Raw genomic sequence first — 16,142 nt, forward strand, 5'->3', positions numbered from 1 at the left:
TTCTCTCCTCGAGGCCCTCAGTCAGACTCATTGTTGACATGTGGCAAGACGCTCCTCGGGGCGCGTCTTGCTTGGGCCTCTCTCCTGGAGGCGCTCAGTCAGACCGAGTGCTGACATAAGGCAAGATGCTTCTCGGGGCGCGTCTTGCTGGGGCCTCTCTCCTGGAGGCGCTCAGTCAGACCCAGTGCTTACATGTGGCAAGACGCTCCTCGGGGCGCGTCTTGCTTGGGCCTCTCACCAGGAGGAGCTCAGTCAGACTCAGTGGTGACATGTGACAAGACGCTCCTCGGGGCGCGTCTTGCTTGGGCTTCTCTCATGGAGGCCCTCAGTCAGACCCAATGTTGATATGTGGCAATACGCTCCTCGGGGCTCGTCTTGCTGGGGCTTCTCTCCTAGAGGCGTTCAGTCAGACCGAGTGCCGACATGTGGCAAGACGCTCCTCGGGGCGCGTCTTGCTTGGGCCTCTCTCCTGGAGACGCTCAGTCAGACCCAGTGTTGACACGTGACAAGACGCTCCTCGGGGCGCGTCTTGCTTGGGCTTCTCTCCTCGAGGCCCTCAGTCAGACTCATTGTTGACATGTGGCAAGATGCTCCTCGGGGCGCGTCTTGCTTGGGCCTCTCTCCTGGAGGCGCTCAGTCAGACCCAGTGGTGACATGTGGCAAGACGCTCCTCGGGGCGCGTCTTGCTTGGGCCTCTCTCCTGGAGACGCTCAGTCAGACCCAGTGTTGACACGTGACAAGACGCTCCTAGGGGCGCGTCTTGCTTGGGCTTCTCTCCTCGAGGCCCTCAGTCAGACTCATTGTTGACATGTGGCAAGACGCTCCTCGGGGCGCGTATTGCTTGGGCCTCTCTCCTGGAGGCGCTCAGTCAGACCCAGTGGTGAAATGTGACAAGACGCTCCTCGGGGCGCGTCTTGCTTGGGCCTCTCTCCTGGAGGCGCTCAGTCAGACCCAGTGGTGACATGTGACAAGACGCTCCTCGGGGGGGGCGCGTCTTGCTTGGGCTTCTCTCATGGAGGCCCTCAGTCAGACCCATTGTTGATATGTGGCAAGACGCTCCTCGGGGCGCGTCTTGCTTGGGCCTCTCTCCTGGAGGCGCTCAGTCAGACCGAGTGCTGACATGTGGCAAGACGCTCCTCGGGGCGCGTCTTGCTTGGGCTTCTCTCATGGAGGCCCTCAGTCAGACCCATTGTTGATATGTGGCAAGACGCTCCTCGGGGCGAGTCTTGCTTGGGCCTCTCTCCTGGAGGTGCTCAGTCAGACCCAGTGTTGACATGGTGCAAGACGCTCCTCGGGGCGCGTCTTGCTTGGGCTTCTCTCTTGGAGAACCTCAGTCAGACCCATTGTTGACATGTGGCAAGACGCTCCTCGGGGCGCGTCTTGCTTGGGCTTCTCTCCTGGAGGCCCTCAGTCAGACCCATTGTTGACATGTGGCAAGACGCTCCTCGGGGCGCGTCTTTCTGGGGCCTCTCTCCTGGAGGCGCTCAGTCAGACCGAGTGCTGACATAAGGCAAGACGCTCCTCGGGGCGCGTCTTGCTGGGGCCTCTCTCCTGGAGGAGCTCAGTCAGACCCAGTGCTTACATTTGGCAGGACGATCCTCGGGGCGCGTCTTGCTGGGGCTTCTCTCCTGTAGGCGTTCAGTCAGACCGAGTGCTGACATGTGGCAAGACACTCCTCGGGACGCGTCTTGCTTGGGCTTCTCTCCTGGAGGCCCTCAGTCAGACTCATTGTTGACATGTGGCAAGACGCTTCTCGGGGTGCGTCTTGCTTGGGCCTCTCTCCTGGAGGCGCTCAGTCAGACCGAGTGCTAACATGTGGCAAGACGCTCCTCGGGGCGCGTCTTGCTTGGGCTTCTCTCATGGAGGCCCTCAGTCAGACCCATTGTTGATATGTGGCAAGACGCTCCTCGGGGCGAGTCTTGCTTGGGCCTCTCTCCTGGAGGCGCTCAGTCAGACCGAGTGCTGACATAAAGCAAGACGCTCCTCGGGGCGCGTCTTGCTGGGGCCTCTCTCCTGGAGGCGCTCAGTCAGACCCAGTGCTTACAAGTGGCAAGACGCTCCTCGGGGCGCGTCTTGCTTGGGCCTCTCTCCTGGAGGCGCTCAGTCAGACCCAGTGGTGACATGTGGCAAGATGCTCCTCGGGGCACGTCTTGCTTGGGCCTCTCTCCTGGAGACGCTCAGTCAGACCCAGTGTTGACACGTGACAAGACGCTCCTCGGGGCGCGTCTTGCTTGGGCTTCTCTCATGGAGGCCCTCAGTCAGACCCATTGTTGATATGTGGCAAGACGCTCCTCGGGGCGCGTCTTGCTTGGGCCTCTCTCCTGGAGGTGCTCAGTTAGACCGAGTGCTGACATGTGGCAAGACGCTCCTCGGGGCGCGTCTTGCTTGGGCTTCTCTCCTGGAGGCCCTCAGTCAGACCCATTGTTTACATGTGGCAAGACGCTCCTCGGGGCGCATCTTGCTTGGGCCTCTCTCCTGGAGGCCCTCTGTCAGCCCCAGTGTTGACATGTGTCAAGACGCTCCTCGGGGTGCGTCTTGCTTGGGCCTCTCTCCTGGAGGCGCTCAGTCAGACCGAGTGCTGACACGTGGCAAGACGCTCCTCGGGGCGCGTCTTGCTGGGGCCTCTCTCCTGGAGGCGCTCAGTCAGACCCAGTGCTTACATGTGGCAAGACGCTCCTCGGGGCGCGTCTTGCTGGGTCTTCTCTCCTGGAGGCGTTCAGTCAGACCGAGTGCTGACATGTGGCAAGACACTCCTCGGGACGCGTCTTGCTTGGGCTTCTCTCTTGGAGGCCCTCAGTCAGACCCATTGTTGACATGTGGCAAGACGCTCCTCAGGGCGCGTCTTGCTTGGGCTTCTCTCCTGGAGGCCCTCAGTCAGACCCATTGTTGACATGTGGCAAGACGCTCCTCGGGGCGCGTCTTGCTTGGGCCTCTCTCCTGGAGGCGCTCAGTCAGACAGAGTGCTGACATAAGGCAAGACGCTCCTCGGGGCGCGTCTTGCTGGGGCCTCTCTCCTGGAGGCGCTCAGTCAGACCCAGTGCTTACATGTGGCAAGACGCTCCTCGGGGCGCGTCTTGCTTGGGCCTCTCTCCTGGAGGCGCTCAGTCAGACCCAGTGGTGACATGTGGCAAGACGCTCCTCGGGGCGCGTCTTGCTTGGGCTTCTCTCATGGAGGCCCTCAGTCAGACCCATTGTTGATATGTGGCAAGACGCTCCTCGGGGCGCGTCTTGCTTGGGCCTCTCTCCTGGAGGCGCTCAGTCAGACCGAGTGCTGACACGTGGCAAGACGCTCCTCGGGGCGCGTCTTGCTTGGGCTTCTCTCCTGGAGGCCCTCAGTCAGACCCATTGTTGACATGTGGCAAGACACTCCTCGGGACGCGTCTTGCTTGGGCTTCTCTCCTGGAGGCCCTCAGTGAGACTCATTGTTGACATGTGGCAAGACACTCCTCGGGACGCGTCTTGCTTGGGCCTCTCTCCTGGAGGCGCTCAGTCAGACCGAGTGCTGACATAAGGCAAGGCGCGTCTTGCTGGGGCCTCTCTCCTGTAGGCGTTCAGTCAGACCGAGTGCTGACATGTGGCAAGACACTCCTCGGGACGCGTCTTGCTTGGGCTTCTCTCTTGGAGGCCCTCAGTCAGACCCATTGTTGACATGTGGCAAGACGCTCCTCAGGGCGCGTCTTGCTTGGGCTTCTCTCCTGGAGGCCCTCAGTCAGACATATTGTTGACATGTGGCAAGACGCTCCTCGGGGCGCGTCTTGCTTGGGCCTCTCTCCTGGAGGCGCTCAGTCAGACAGAGTGCTGACATAAGGCAAGACGCTCCTCGGGGCGCGTCTTGCTGGGGCCTCTCTCCTGGAGGAGCTCAGTCAGACCCAGTGCTTACATGTGGCAAGACGCTCCTCGGGGCGCGTCTTGCTTGGGCCTCTCTCCTGGAGGCGCTCAGTCAGACCCAGTGGTGACATGTGGCAAGACGCTCCTCGGGGCGCGTCTTGCTTGGGCTTCTCTCATGGAGGCCCTCAGTCAGACCCATTGTTGATATGTGGCAAGACGCTCCTCGGGGCGCGTCTTGCTTGGGCCTCTCTCCTGGAGGCGCTCAGTCAGACCGAGTGCTGACACGTGGCAAGACGCTCCTCGGGGCGCGTCTTGCTTGGGCTTCTCTCCTGGAGGCCCTCAGTCAGACCCATTGTTGACATGTGGCAAGACACTCCTCGGGACGCGTCTTGCTTGGGCTTCTCTCCTGGAGGCCCTCAGTCAGACTCATTGTTGACATGTGGCAAGACACTCCTCGGGACGCGTCTTGCTTGGGCCTCTCTCCTGGAGGCGCTCAGTCAGACCGAGTGCTGACATAAGGCAAGGCGCGTCTTGCTGGGGCCTCTCTCCTGGAGGCGTTCAGTCAGACCGAGTGCTGACATGTGGCAAGACACTCCTCGGGACGCGTCTTGCTTGGGCTTCTCTCTTGGAGGCCCTCAGTCAGACCCATTGTTGACATGTGGCAAGACGCTCCTCAGGGCGCGTCTTGCTTGGGCTTCTCTCCTGGAGGCCCTCAGTCAGACATATTGTTGACATGTGGCAAGATGCTCCTCGGGGCGCGTCTTGCTTGGGCCTCTCTCCTGGAGGCGCTCAGTCAGACAGAGTGCTGACATAAGGCAAGACGCTCCTCGGGGCGCGTCTTGCTGGGGCCTCTCTCCTGGCGGAGCTCAGTCAGACCCAGTGCTTACATGTGGCAAGACGCTCCTCGGGGCGCGTCTTGCTTGGGCCTCTCTCCTGGAGGCGCTCAGTCAGACCCAGTGGTGACATGTGGCAAGACGCTCCTCGGGGCGCGTCTTGCTTGGGCTTCTCTCATGGAGGCCCTCAGTCAGACCCATTGTTGATATGTGGCAAGACGCTCCTCGGGGCGCGTCTTGCTTGGGCCTCTCTCCTGGAGGCGCTCAGTCAGACCGAGTGCTGACACGTGGCAAGACGCTCCTCGGGGCGCGTCTTGCTTGGGCTTCTCTCCTGGAGGCCCTCAGTCAGACCCATTGTTGACATGTGGCAAGACACTCCTCGGGACGCGTCTTGCTTGGGCTTCTCTCCTATTGGCCCTCAGTCAGACTCATTGTTGACATGTGGCAAGACACTCCTCGGGACGCGTCTTGCTTGGGCCTCTCTCCTGGAGGCGCTCAGTCAGACCGAGTGCTGACATAAGGCAAGGCGCGTCTTGCTGGGGCCTCTCTCCTGGAGGCGCTCAGTCAGACCGAGTGCTGACATGTGGCAAGACACTCCTCGGGACGCGTCTTAGTTGGGCTTCTCTCCTGGAGGCCCTCAGTCAGACTCATTGTTGACATGTGGCAAGACGCTCCTCGGGGCGCGTCTTGCTTGGGTCTCTCTCCTGGAGGCGCTCAGTCAGACCCAGTGGTGACATGTGGCAAGACGCTCCTCGGGGCACGTCTTGCTTGGGCCTCTCTCCTGGAGACGCTCAGTCAGACCCAGTGTTGACACGTGACAAGATGCTCCTCGGGGCGCGTCTTGCTTGGGCTTCTCTCATGGAGGCCCTCAGTCAGACCCATTGTTGATATGTGGCAAGACGCTCCTCGGGGCGAGTCTTGCTTGGGCCTCTCTCCTGGAGGTGCTCAGTCAGACCCAGAGTTCACATGGTGCAAGACGCTCCTCGGGGCGCGTCTTGCTTGGGCTTATCTCTTGGAGGCCCTCAGTCAGACCCATTGTTGACATGTGGCAAGACGCTCCTCGGGGCGCGTCTTGCTTGGGCTTCTCTCCTGGAGGCCCTCAGTCAGACCCATTGTTGACATGTGGCAAGACGCTCCTCGGGGCGCGTCTTGCTTGGGCCTCTCTCCTGGAGGCGCTCAGTCAGACCGAGTGCTGATATAAGGCAAGACGCTCCTCGGGGCGCGTCTTGCTGGGGCCTCTCTCCTGGAGGCGCTCAGTCAGACCCAGTGCTTACATGTGGCAAGACGCTCCTCGGGGCGCGTCTTGCTTGGGCCTCTCTCCTGGAGGCGCTCAGTCAGACCCAGTGGTGACATGTGGCAAGATGCTCCTCGGGGCGCGTCTTGCTTGGGCCTCTCTCCTGGAGACGCTCAGTCAGACCCAGTGTTGACACGTGACAAGACGCTCCTCGGGGCGCGTCTTGCTTGGGCTTCTCTCCTGGAGGCCCTCAGTCAGACCCATTGTTTACATGTGGCAAGACGCTCCTCGGGGTGCATCTTGCTTGGGCCTCTCTCCTGAAGGGGCTCAGTCAGACCCAGTGTTGACATGGTGCAAGACGCTCCTCGGGGCGCGTCTTGCTTGGGCTTCTCTCTTGGAGGCCCTCAGTCAGACCCATTGTTGACATGTGGCAAGACGCTCCTCGGGGCGCGTCTTGCTGGGGCTTCTCTCCTGGAGGCGTTCAGTCAGACCGAGTGCTGACATGGTGCAAGACGCTCCTCGGGGCGCGTCTTGCTTGGGCTTCTCTCTTGGAGGCCCTCAGTCAGACCCAGTGCTTACATGTGGCAAGACGCTCCTCGGGGCGTGTCTTGCTTGGGCTTCTCTCCTGGAGGCCCTCAGTCAGACCCATTGTTGACATGTGGCAAGACGCTCCTCGGGGCGCGTCTTGCTTGGGCCTCTCTCCTGGAGGCGCTCAGTCAGACCGAGTGCTGACATAAGGCAAGACGCTCCTCGGGGCGCGTCTTGCTGGGGCCTCTCTCCTGGAGGCGCTCAGTCAGACCCAGTGCTTACATGTGGCAAGACGCTCCTCGGGGCGCGTCTTGCTGGGGCTTCTCTCCTGGAGGCATTCAGTCAGACCGAGTGCTGACATGTGGCAAGACACTCCTCGGGACGCGTCTTGCTTGGGCTTCTCTCCTGGAGGCCCTCAGTCAGACTCATTGTTGACTTGTGGCAAGACGCTTCTCGGGGTGCGTCTTGCTTGGGCCTCTCTCCTGGAGGCGCTCAGTCAGACTGAGTGCTAACATGTGGCAAGACGCTCCTCGGGGCGCGTCTTGCTTGGGCTTCTCTCCTGGAGGCCCTCAGTCAGACCCATTGTTGACATGTGGCAAGACGCTCCTCGGGGCGCGTCTTGCTTGGGCCTCTCTCCTGGAGGCGCTCAGTCAGACCGAGTGCTGACATAAGGCAAGACGCTCCTCGGGGCGCGTCTTGCTTGGGCTTCTCACCTGGAGCCCCTCAGTCAGACCCATTGTTGATATGTGGCAAGACGCTCCTCGGGGCGCGTCTTGCTGGGGCTTCTCTCCTAGAGGCGTTCAGTCAGACCGAGGGCCGACATGTGGCAAGACGCTCCTCGGGACGCGTCTTGCTTGGGCTTCTCTCCTCGAGGCCCTCAGTCAGACTCATTGTTGACATGTGGCAAGACGCTCCTCGGGGCGCGTCTTGCTTGGGCCTCTCTCCTGGAGGCGCTCAGTCAGACTGAGTGCTGACATAAGGCAAGATGCTTCTCGGGGCGCGTCTTGCTGGGGCCTCTCTCCTGGAGGCGCTCAGTCAGACCCAGTGCTTACATGTGGCAAGACGCTCCTCGGGGCGCGTCTTGCTTGGGCCTCTCTCCTGGAGACGCTCAGTCAGACCCAGTGTTGACACGTGACAAGACGCTCCTCGGGGCGCGTCTTGCTTGGGCTTCTCTCCTCGAGGCCCTCAGTCAGACTCATTGTTGACATGTGGCAAGACGCTCCTCGGGGCGCGTCTTGCTTGGGCCTCTCTCCTGGAGGCGCTCAGTCAGACCCAGTGGTGACATGTGGCAAGACGCTCCTCGGGGCGCGTCTTGCTTGGGCCTCTCTCCTGGAGACGCTCAGTCAGACCCAGTGTTGACACGTGACAAGATGCTCCTCGGGGCGCGTCTTGCTTGGGCTTCTCTCATGGAGGCCCTCAGTCAGACCCATTGTTGATATGTGGCAAGACGCTCCTCGGGGCGAGTCTTGCTTGGGCCTCTCTCCTGGAGGTGCTCAGTCAGACCCAGAGTTCACATGGTGCAAGACGCTCCTCGGGGCGCGTCTTGCTTGGGCTTATCTCTTGGAGGCCCTCAGTCAGACCCATTGTTGACATGTGGCAAGACGCTCCTCGGGGCGCGTCTTGCTTGGGCTTCTCTCCTGGAGGCCCTCAGTCAGACCCATTGTTGACATGTGGCAAGACGCTCCTCGGGGCGCGTCTTGCTTGGGCCTCTCTCCTGGAGGCGCTCAGTCAGACCGAGTGCTGATATAAGGCAAGACGCTCCTCGGGGCGCGTCTTGCTGGGGCCTCTCTCCTGGAGGCGCTCAGTCAGACCCAGTGCTTACATGTGGCAAGACGCTCCTCGGGGCGCGTCTTGCTTGGGCCTCTCTCCTGGAGGCGCTCAGTCAGACCCAGTGGTGACATGTGGCAAGATGCTCCTCGGGGCGCGTCTTGCTTGGGCCTCTCTCCTGGAGACGCTCAGTCAGAACCAGTGTTGACACGTGACAAGACGCTCCTCGGGGCGCGTCTTGCTTGGGCTTCTCTCCTGGAGGCCCTCAGTCAGACCCATTGTTTACATGTGGCAAGACGCTCCTCGGGGTGCATCTTGCTTGGGCCTCTCTCCTGAAGGGGCTCAGTCAGACCCAGTGTTGACATGGTGCAAGACGCTCCTCGGGGCGCGTCTTGCTTGGGCTTCTCTCTTGGAGGCCCTCAGTCAGACCCATTGTTGACATGTGACAAGACGCTCCTCGGGGCGCGTCTTGCTGGGGCTTCTCTCCTGGAGGCGTTCAGTCAGACCGAGTGCTGACATGGTGCAAGACGCTCCTCGGGGCGCGTCTTGCTTGGGCTTCTCTCTTGGAGGCCCTCAGTCAGACCCAGTGCTTACATGTGGCAAGACGCTCCTCGGGGCGTGTCTTGCTTGGGCTTCTCTCCTGGAGGCCCTCAGTCAGACCCATTGTTGACATGTGGCAAGACGCTCCTCGGGGCGCGTCTTGCTTGGGCCTCTCTCCTGGAGGCGCTCAGTCAGACCGAGTGCTGACATAAGGCAAGACGCTCCTCGGGGCGCGTCTTGCTGGGGCCTCTCTCCTGGAGGCGCTCAGTCAGACCCAGTGCTTACATGTGGCAAGACGCTCCTCGGGGCGCGTCTTGCTGGGGCTTCTCTCCTGGAGGCATTCAGTCAGACCGAGTGCTGACATGTGGCAAGACACTCCTCGGGACGCGTCTTGCTTGGGCTTCTCTCCTGGAGGCCCTCAGTCAGACTCATTGTTGACTTGTGGCAAGACGCTTCTCGGGGTGCGTCTTGCTTGGGCCTCTCTCCTGGAGGCGCTCAGTCAGACTGAGTGCTAACATGTGGCAAGACGCTCCTCGGGGCGCGTCTTGCTTGGGCCTCTCTCCTGGAGGCGCTCAGTCAGACCGAGTGCTGATATAAGGCAAGACGCTCCTCGGGGCGCGTCTTGCTGGGGCCTCTCTCCTGGAGGCGCTCAGTCAGACCCAGTGCTTACATGTGGCAAGACGCTCCTCGGGGCGCGTCTTGCTTGGGCCTCTCTCCTGGAGGCGCTCAGTCAGACCCAGTGGTGACATGTGGCAAGATGCTCCTCAGGGCGCGTCTTGCTTGGGCCTCTCTCCTGGAGACGCTCAGTCAGACCCAGTGTTGATACGTGACAAGACGCTCCTCGGGGCGCGTCTTGCTTGGGCTTCTCTCCTGGAGGCCCTCAGTCAGACCCATTGTTTACATGTGGCAAGACGCTCCTCGGGGTGCATCTTGCTTGGGCCTCTCTCCTGAAGGGGCTCAGTCAGACCCAGTGTTGACATGGTGCAAGACGCTCCTCGGGGCGCGTCTTGCTTGGGCTTCTCTCTTGGAGGCCCTCAGTCAGACCCATTGTTGACATGTGGCAAGACGCTCCTCGGGGCGCGTCTTGCTGGGGCTTCTCTCCTGGAGGCGTTCAGTCAGACCGAGTGCTGACATGGTGCAAGACGCTCCTCGGGGCGCGTCTTGCTTGGGCTTCTCTCTTGGAGGCCCTCAGTCAGACCCAGTGCTTACATGTGGCAAGACGCTCCTCGGGGCGTGTCTTGCTTGGGCTTCTCTCCTGGAGGCCCTCAGTCAGACCCATTGTTGACATGTGGCAAGACGCTCCTCGGGGCGCGTCTTGCTTGGGCCTCTCTCCTGGAGGCGCTCAGTCAGACCGAGTGCTGACATAAGGCAAGACGCTCCTCGGGGCGCGTCTTGCTGGGGCCTCTCTCCTGGAGGCGCTCAGTCAGACCCAGTGCTTACATGTGGCAAGACGCTCCTCGGGGCGCGTCTTGCTGGGGCTTCTCTCCTGGAGGCATTCAGTCAGACCGAGTGCTGACATGTGGCAAGACACTCCTCGGGACGCGTCTTGCTTGGGCTTCTCTCCTGGAGGCCCTCAGTCAGACTCATTGTTGACTTGTGGCAAGACGCTTCTCGGGGTGCGTCTTGCTTGGGCCTCTCTCCTGGAGGCGCTCAGTCAGACTGAGTGCTAACATGTGGCAAGACGCTCCTCGGGGCGCGTCTTGCTTGGGCCTCTCTCCTGGAGGCGCTCAGTCAGACCGAGTGCTGATATAAGGCAAGACGCTCCTCGGGGCGCGTCTTGCTGGGGCCTCTCTCCTGGAGGCGCTCAGTCAGACCCAGTGCTTACATGTGGCAAGACGCTCCTCGGGGCGCGTCTTGCTTGGGCCTCTCTCCTGGAGGCGCTCAGTCAGACCCAGTGGTGACATGTGGCAAGATGCTCCTCAGGGCGCGTCTTGCTTGGGCCTCTCTCCTGGAGACGCTCAGTCAGACCCAGTGTTGATACGTGACAAGACGCTCCTCGGGGCGCGTCTTGCTTGGGCTTCTCTCCTGGAGGCCCTCAGTCAGACCCATTGTTTACATGTGGCAAGACGCTCCTCGGGGTGCATCTTGCTTGGGCCTCTCTCCTGAAGGGGCTCAGTCAGACCCAGTGTTGACATGGTGCAAGACGCTCCTCGGGGCGCGTCTTGCTTGGGCTTCTCTCTTGGAGGCCCTCAGTCAGACCCATTGTTGACATGTGGCAAGACGCTCCTCGGGGCGCGTCTTGCTGGGGCTTCTCTCCTGGAGGCGTTCAGTCAGACCGAGTGCTGACATGGTGCAAGACGCTCCTCGGGGCGCGTCTTGCTTGGGCTTCTCTCTTGGAGGCCCTCAGTCAGACCCAGTGCTTACATGTGGCAAGACGCTCCTCGGGGCGTGTCTTGCTTGGGCTTCTCTCCTGGAGGCCCTCAGTCAGACCCATTGTTGACATGTGGCAAGACGCTCCTCGGGGCGCGTCTTGCTTGGGCCTCTCTCCTGGAGGCGCTCAGTCAGACCGAGTGCTGACATAAGGCAAGACGCTCCTCGGGGCGCGTCTTGCTGGGGCCTCTCTCCTGGAGGCGCTCAGTCAGACCCAGTGCTTACATGTGGCAAGACGCTCCTCGGGGCGCGTCTTGCTGGGGCTTCTCTCCTGGAGGCATTCAGTCAGACCGAGTGCTGACATGTGGCAAGACACTCCTCGGGACGCGTCTTGCTTGGGCTTCTCTCCTGGAGGCCCTCAGTCAGACTCATTGTTGACTTGTGGCAAGACGCTTCTCGGGGTGCGTCTTGCTTGGGCCTCTCTCCTGGAGGCGCTCAGTCAGACTGAGTGCTAACATGTGGCAAGACGCTCCTCGGGGCGCGTCTTGCTTGGGCTTCTCTCCTGGAGGCCCTCAGTCAGACCCATTGTTGACATGTGGCAAGACGCTCCTCGGGGCGCGTCTTGCTTGGGCCTCTCTCCTGGAGGCGCTCAGTCAGACCGAGTGCTGACATAAGGCAAGACGCTCCTCGGGGCGCGTCTTGCTTGGGCCTCTCACCTGGAGCCCCTCAGTCAGACCCATTGTTGACACGTGGCAAGACGCTCCTCGGGGCGCGTCTTGCTTGGGCCTCTCTCCTGGAGGCGCTCAGTCAGACCCAGTGGTGACATGTGGCAAGACGCTCCTCGGGGCGCGTCTTGCTTGGGCCTCTCTCCTGGAGACGCTCAGTCAGACCCAGTGTTGACACGTGACAAGACGCTCCTAGGGGCGCGTCTTGCTTGGGCTTCTCTCCTCGAGGCCCTCAGTCAGACTCATTGTTGACATGTGGCAAGACGCTCCTCGGGGCGCGTATTGCTTGGGCCTCTCTCCTGGAGGCGCTCAGTCAGACCCAGTGGTGAAATGTGACAAGACGCTCCTCGGGGCGCGTCTTGCTTGGGCCTCTCTCCTGGAGGCGCTCAGTCAGACCCAGTGGTGACATGTGACAAGACGCTCCTCGGGGGGGCGCGTCTTGCTTGGGCTTCTCTCATGGAGGCCCTCAGTCAGACCCATTGTTGATATGTGGCAAGACGCTCCTCGGGGCGCGTCTTGCTTGGGCCTCTCTCCTGGAGGCGCTCAGTCAGACCGAGTGCTGACATGTGGCAAGACGCTCCTCGGGGCGCGTCTTGCTTGGGCTTCTCTCATGGAGGCCCTCAGTCAGACCCATTGTTGATATGTGGCAAGACGCTCCTCGGGGCGAGTCTTGCTTGGGCCTCTCTCCTGGAGGTGCTCAGTCAGACCCATTGTTGACATGGTGCAAGACGCTCCTCGGGTCGCGTCTTGCTTGGGCTTCTGTCTTGGAGAACCTCAGTCAGACCCATTGTTGACATGTGGCAAGACGCTCCTCAGGGCGCGTCTTGCTTGGGCTTCTCTCCTGGAGGCCCTCAGTCAGACCCATTGTTGACATGTGGCAAGACGCTCCTCGGGGCGCGTCTTGCTGGGGCCTCTCTCCTGGAGGCGCTCAGTCAGACCGAGTGCTGACATAAGGCAAGACGCTCCTCGGGTCGCGTCTTGCTGGGGCCTCTCTCCTGGAGGAGCTCAGTCAGACCCAGTGCTTACATGTGGCAGGACGATCCTCGGGGCGCGTCTTGCTGGGGCTTCTCTCCTGGAGGCGTTCAGTCAGACCGAGTGCTGACATGTGGCAAGACACTCCTCGGGACGCGTCTTGCTTGGGCTTCTCTCCTGGAGGCCCTCAGTCAGACTCATTGTTGACATGTGGCAAGACGCTTCTCGGGGTGCGTCTTGCTTGGGCCTCTCTCCTGGAGGCGCTCAGTCAGACCGAGTGCTAACATGTGGCAAGACGCTCCTCGGGGCGCGTCTTGCTTGGGCTTCTCTCCTGGAGGCCCTCAGTCAGACTCATTGTTGACATGTGGCAAGACGCTCCTCGGGGCGCGTCTTGCTTGGGCCTCTCTCCTGGAGGCGCTCAGTCAGACCCAGTGGTGACATGTGGCAAGACGCTCCTCGGGGCGCGTCTTGCTTGGGCCTCTCTCTTGGAGACGCTCAGTCAGACCCAGTGTTGACACGTGACAAGACGCTCCTCGGGGCGCGTCTTGCTTGGGCTTCTCTCATGGAGGCCCTCAGTCAGACCCATTGTTGATATGTGGCAAGACGCGTCTCGGAGTGCATCTTGCTTGGGCCTCTCTCCTGGAGGCGCTCAGTCAGACCGAGTGCTAACATGTGGCAAGACGCTCCTCGGGGCGCGTCTTGCTTGGGCTTCTCTCATGGAGGCCCTCAGTCAGACCCATTGTTGATATGTGGCAAGACGCTCCTCGGGGCGAGTCTTGCTTGGGCCTCTCTCCTGGAGGCGCTCAGTCAGACCGAGTGCTGACATAAAGCAAGACGCTCCTCGGGGCGCGTCTTGCTGGGGCCTCTCTCCTGGAGGCGCTCAGTCAGACCCAGTGCTTACAAGAGGCAAGACGCTCCTCGGGGCGCGTCTTGCTTGGGCCTCTCTCCTGGAGGCGCTCAGTCAGACCCAGTGGTGACATGTGGCAAGATGCTCCTCGGGGCGCGTCTTGCTTGGGCCTCTCTCCTGGAGACGCTCAGTCAGACCCAGTGTTGACACGTGACAAGACACTCCTCGGGGCGCGTGTTGCTTGGGCTTCTCTCATGGAGGCCCTCAGTCAGACCCATTGTTGATATGTGGCAAGACGCTCCTCGGGGCGCGTCTTGCTTGGGCCTCTCTCCTGGAGGTGCTCAGTTAGACCGAGTGCTGACATGTGGCAAGACGCTCCTCGGGGCGCGTCTTGCTTGGGCTTCTCTCCTGGAGGCCCTCAGTCAGACCCATTGTTTACATTTGGCAAGACGCTCCTCGGGGCGCATCTTGCTTGGGCCTCTCTCCTGGAGGCCGTCTGTCAGCCCCAGTGTTGACATGTGTCAAGACGCTCCTCGGGGTGCGTCTTGCTTGGGCCTCTCTCCTGGAGGCGCTCAGTCAGACCGAGTGCTGACACGTGGCAAGACGCTCCTCGGGGCGCGTCTTGCTTGGGCTTCTCTCCTGGAGGCCCTCAGTCAGACCCATTGTTGACATGTGGCAAGACACTCCTCGGGACGCGTCTTGCTTGGGCCTCTCTCCTGGAGGCGCTCAGTCAGACCGAGTGCTGACATAAAGCAAGACGCTCCTCGGGCGCGTCTTGCTGGGGCCTCTCTCCTGGAGGCGCTCAGTCAGACCCAGTGCTTACATGTGGCAAGACGCTCCTCGGGGCGCGTCTTGCTTGGGCCTCTCTCCTGGAGGCGCTCAGTCAGACCCAGTGGTGACATGTGGCAAGACGCTCCTCGGGGCGCGTCTTGCTTGGGCCTCTCTCCTGGAGACGCTCAGTCAGACCCAGTGTTGACACGTGACAAGACGCTCCTCGGGGCGCGTCTTGCTTGGGCTTGTCTCATGGAGGCCCTCAGTCAGACCCATTGTTGATATGTGGCAAGACGCTCCTCGGGGCGCGTCTTGCTTGGGCCTCTCTCCTGGAGGCGCTCAGTCAGACTCATTGTTGACATGTGGCAAGACGCTCCTCGGGGCGCTTCTTGCTTGGGCTTCTCTCATGGAGGCCCTCAGTCAGACCCATTGTTGATATGTGGCAAGACGCTCCTCGGGGCGAGTCTTGCTTGGGCCTCTCTCCTGGAGGTGCTCAGTCAGACCCAGTGTTGACATGGTGCAAGACGCTCCTCGGGGCGCGTCTTGCTTGGGCTTATCTCTTGGAGGCCCTCAGTCAGACCCATTGTTGACATGTGGCAAGACGCTCCTCGGGGCGCGTCTTGCTTGGGCTTCTCTCCTGGAGGCCCTCAGTCAGACCCATTGTTGACATGTGGCAAGACGCTCCTCGGGGCGCGTCTTGCTTGGGCCTCTCTCCTGGAGGCGCTCAGTCAGACCGAGTGCTGACATAAGGCAAGACGCTCCTCGGGGCGCGTCTTGCTGGGGCCTCTCTCCTGGAGGCGCTCAGTCAGACCCAGTGCTTACATGTGGCAAGACGCTCCTCGGGGCGCGTCTTGCTTGGGCCTCTCTCCTGGAGGCGCTCAGTCAGACCCAGTGGTGACATGTGGCAAGATGCTCCTCGGGGCGCGTCTTGCTTGGGCCTCTCTCCTGGAGACGCTCAGTCAGACCCAGTGTTGACACGTGACAAGACGCTCCTCGGGGCGCGTCTTGCTTGGGCTTCTCTCCTGGAGGCCCTCAGTCAGACCCATTGTTTACATGTGGCAAGACGCTCCTCGGGGTGCATCTTGCTTGGGCCTCTCTCCTGAAGGGGCTCAGTCAGACCCAGTGTTGACATGGTGCAAGACGCTCCTCGGGGCGCGTCTTGCTTGGGCTTCTCTCTTGGAGGCCCTCAGTCAGACCCATTGTTGACATGTGGCAAGTCGCTCCTCGGGGCGCGTCTTGCTGGGGCTTCTCTCCTGGAGGCGTTCAGTCAGACCGAGTGCTGACATGGTGCAAGACGCTCCTCGGGGCGCGTCTTGCTTGGGCCTCTCTCCTGGAGGCGCTCAGTCAGACCGAGTGCTGACATAAGGCAAGACGCTCCTCGGGGCGCGTCTTGCTGGGGCCTCTCTCCTGGAGGCGCTCAGTCAGACCCAGTGCTTACATGTGGCAAGACGCTCCTCGGGGCGTGTCTTGCTGGGGCTTCTCTCCTGGAGGCATTCAGTCAGACCGAGTGCTGACATGTGGCAAGACACTCCTCGGGACGCGTCTTGCTTGGGCTTCTCTCCTGGAGGCCCTCAGTCAGACTCATTGTTGACATGTGGCAAGACGCTTCTCGGGGTGCGTCTTGCTTGGGCCTCTCTCCTGGAGGCGCTCAGTCAGACTGAGTGCTAACATGTGGCAAGACGCTCCTCGGGGCGCGTCTTGCTTGGGCTTCTCTCCTGGAGGCCCTCAGTCAGACCCATTGTTTACATGTGGCAAGACGCTCCTCGGGGCGCATCTTGCTTGGGCCT

Source organism: Nothobranchius furzeri, chromosome 6, assembly GCF_043380555.1.
Source record: "Nothobranchius furzeri strain GRZ-AD chromosome 6, NfurGRZ-RIMD1, whole genome shotgun sequence".
Lineage (NCBI taxonomy): Eukaryota > Metazoa > Chordata > Actinopteri > Cyprinodontiformes > Nothobranchiidae > Nothobranchius > Nothobranchius furzeri.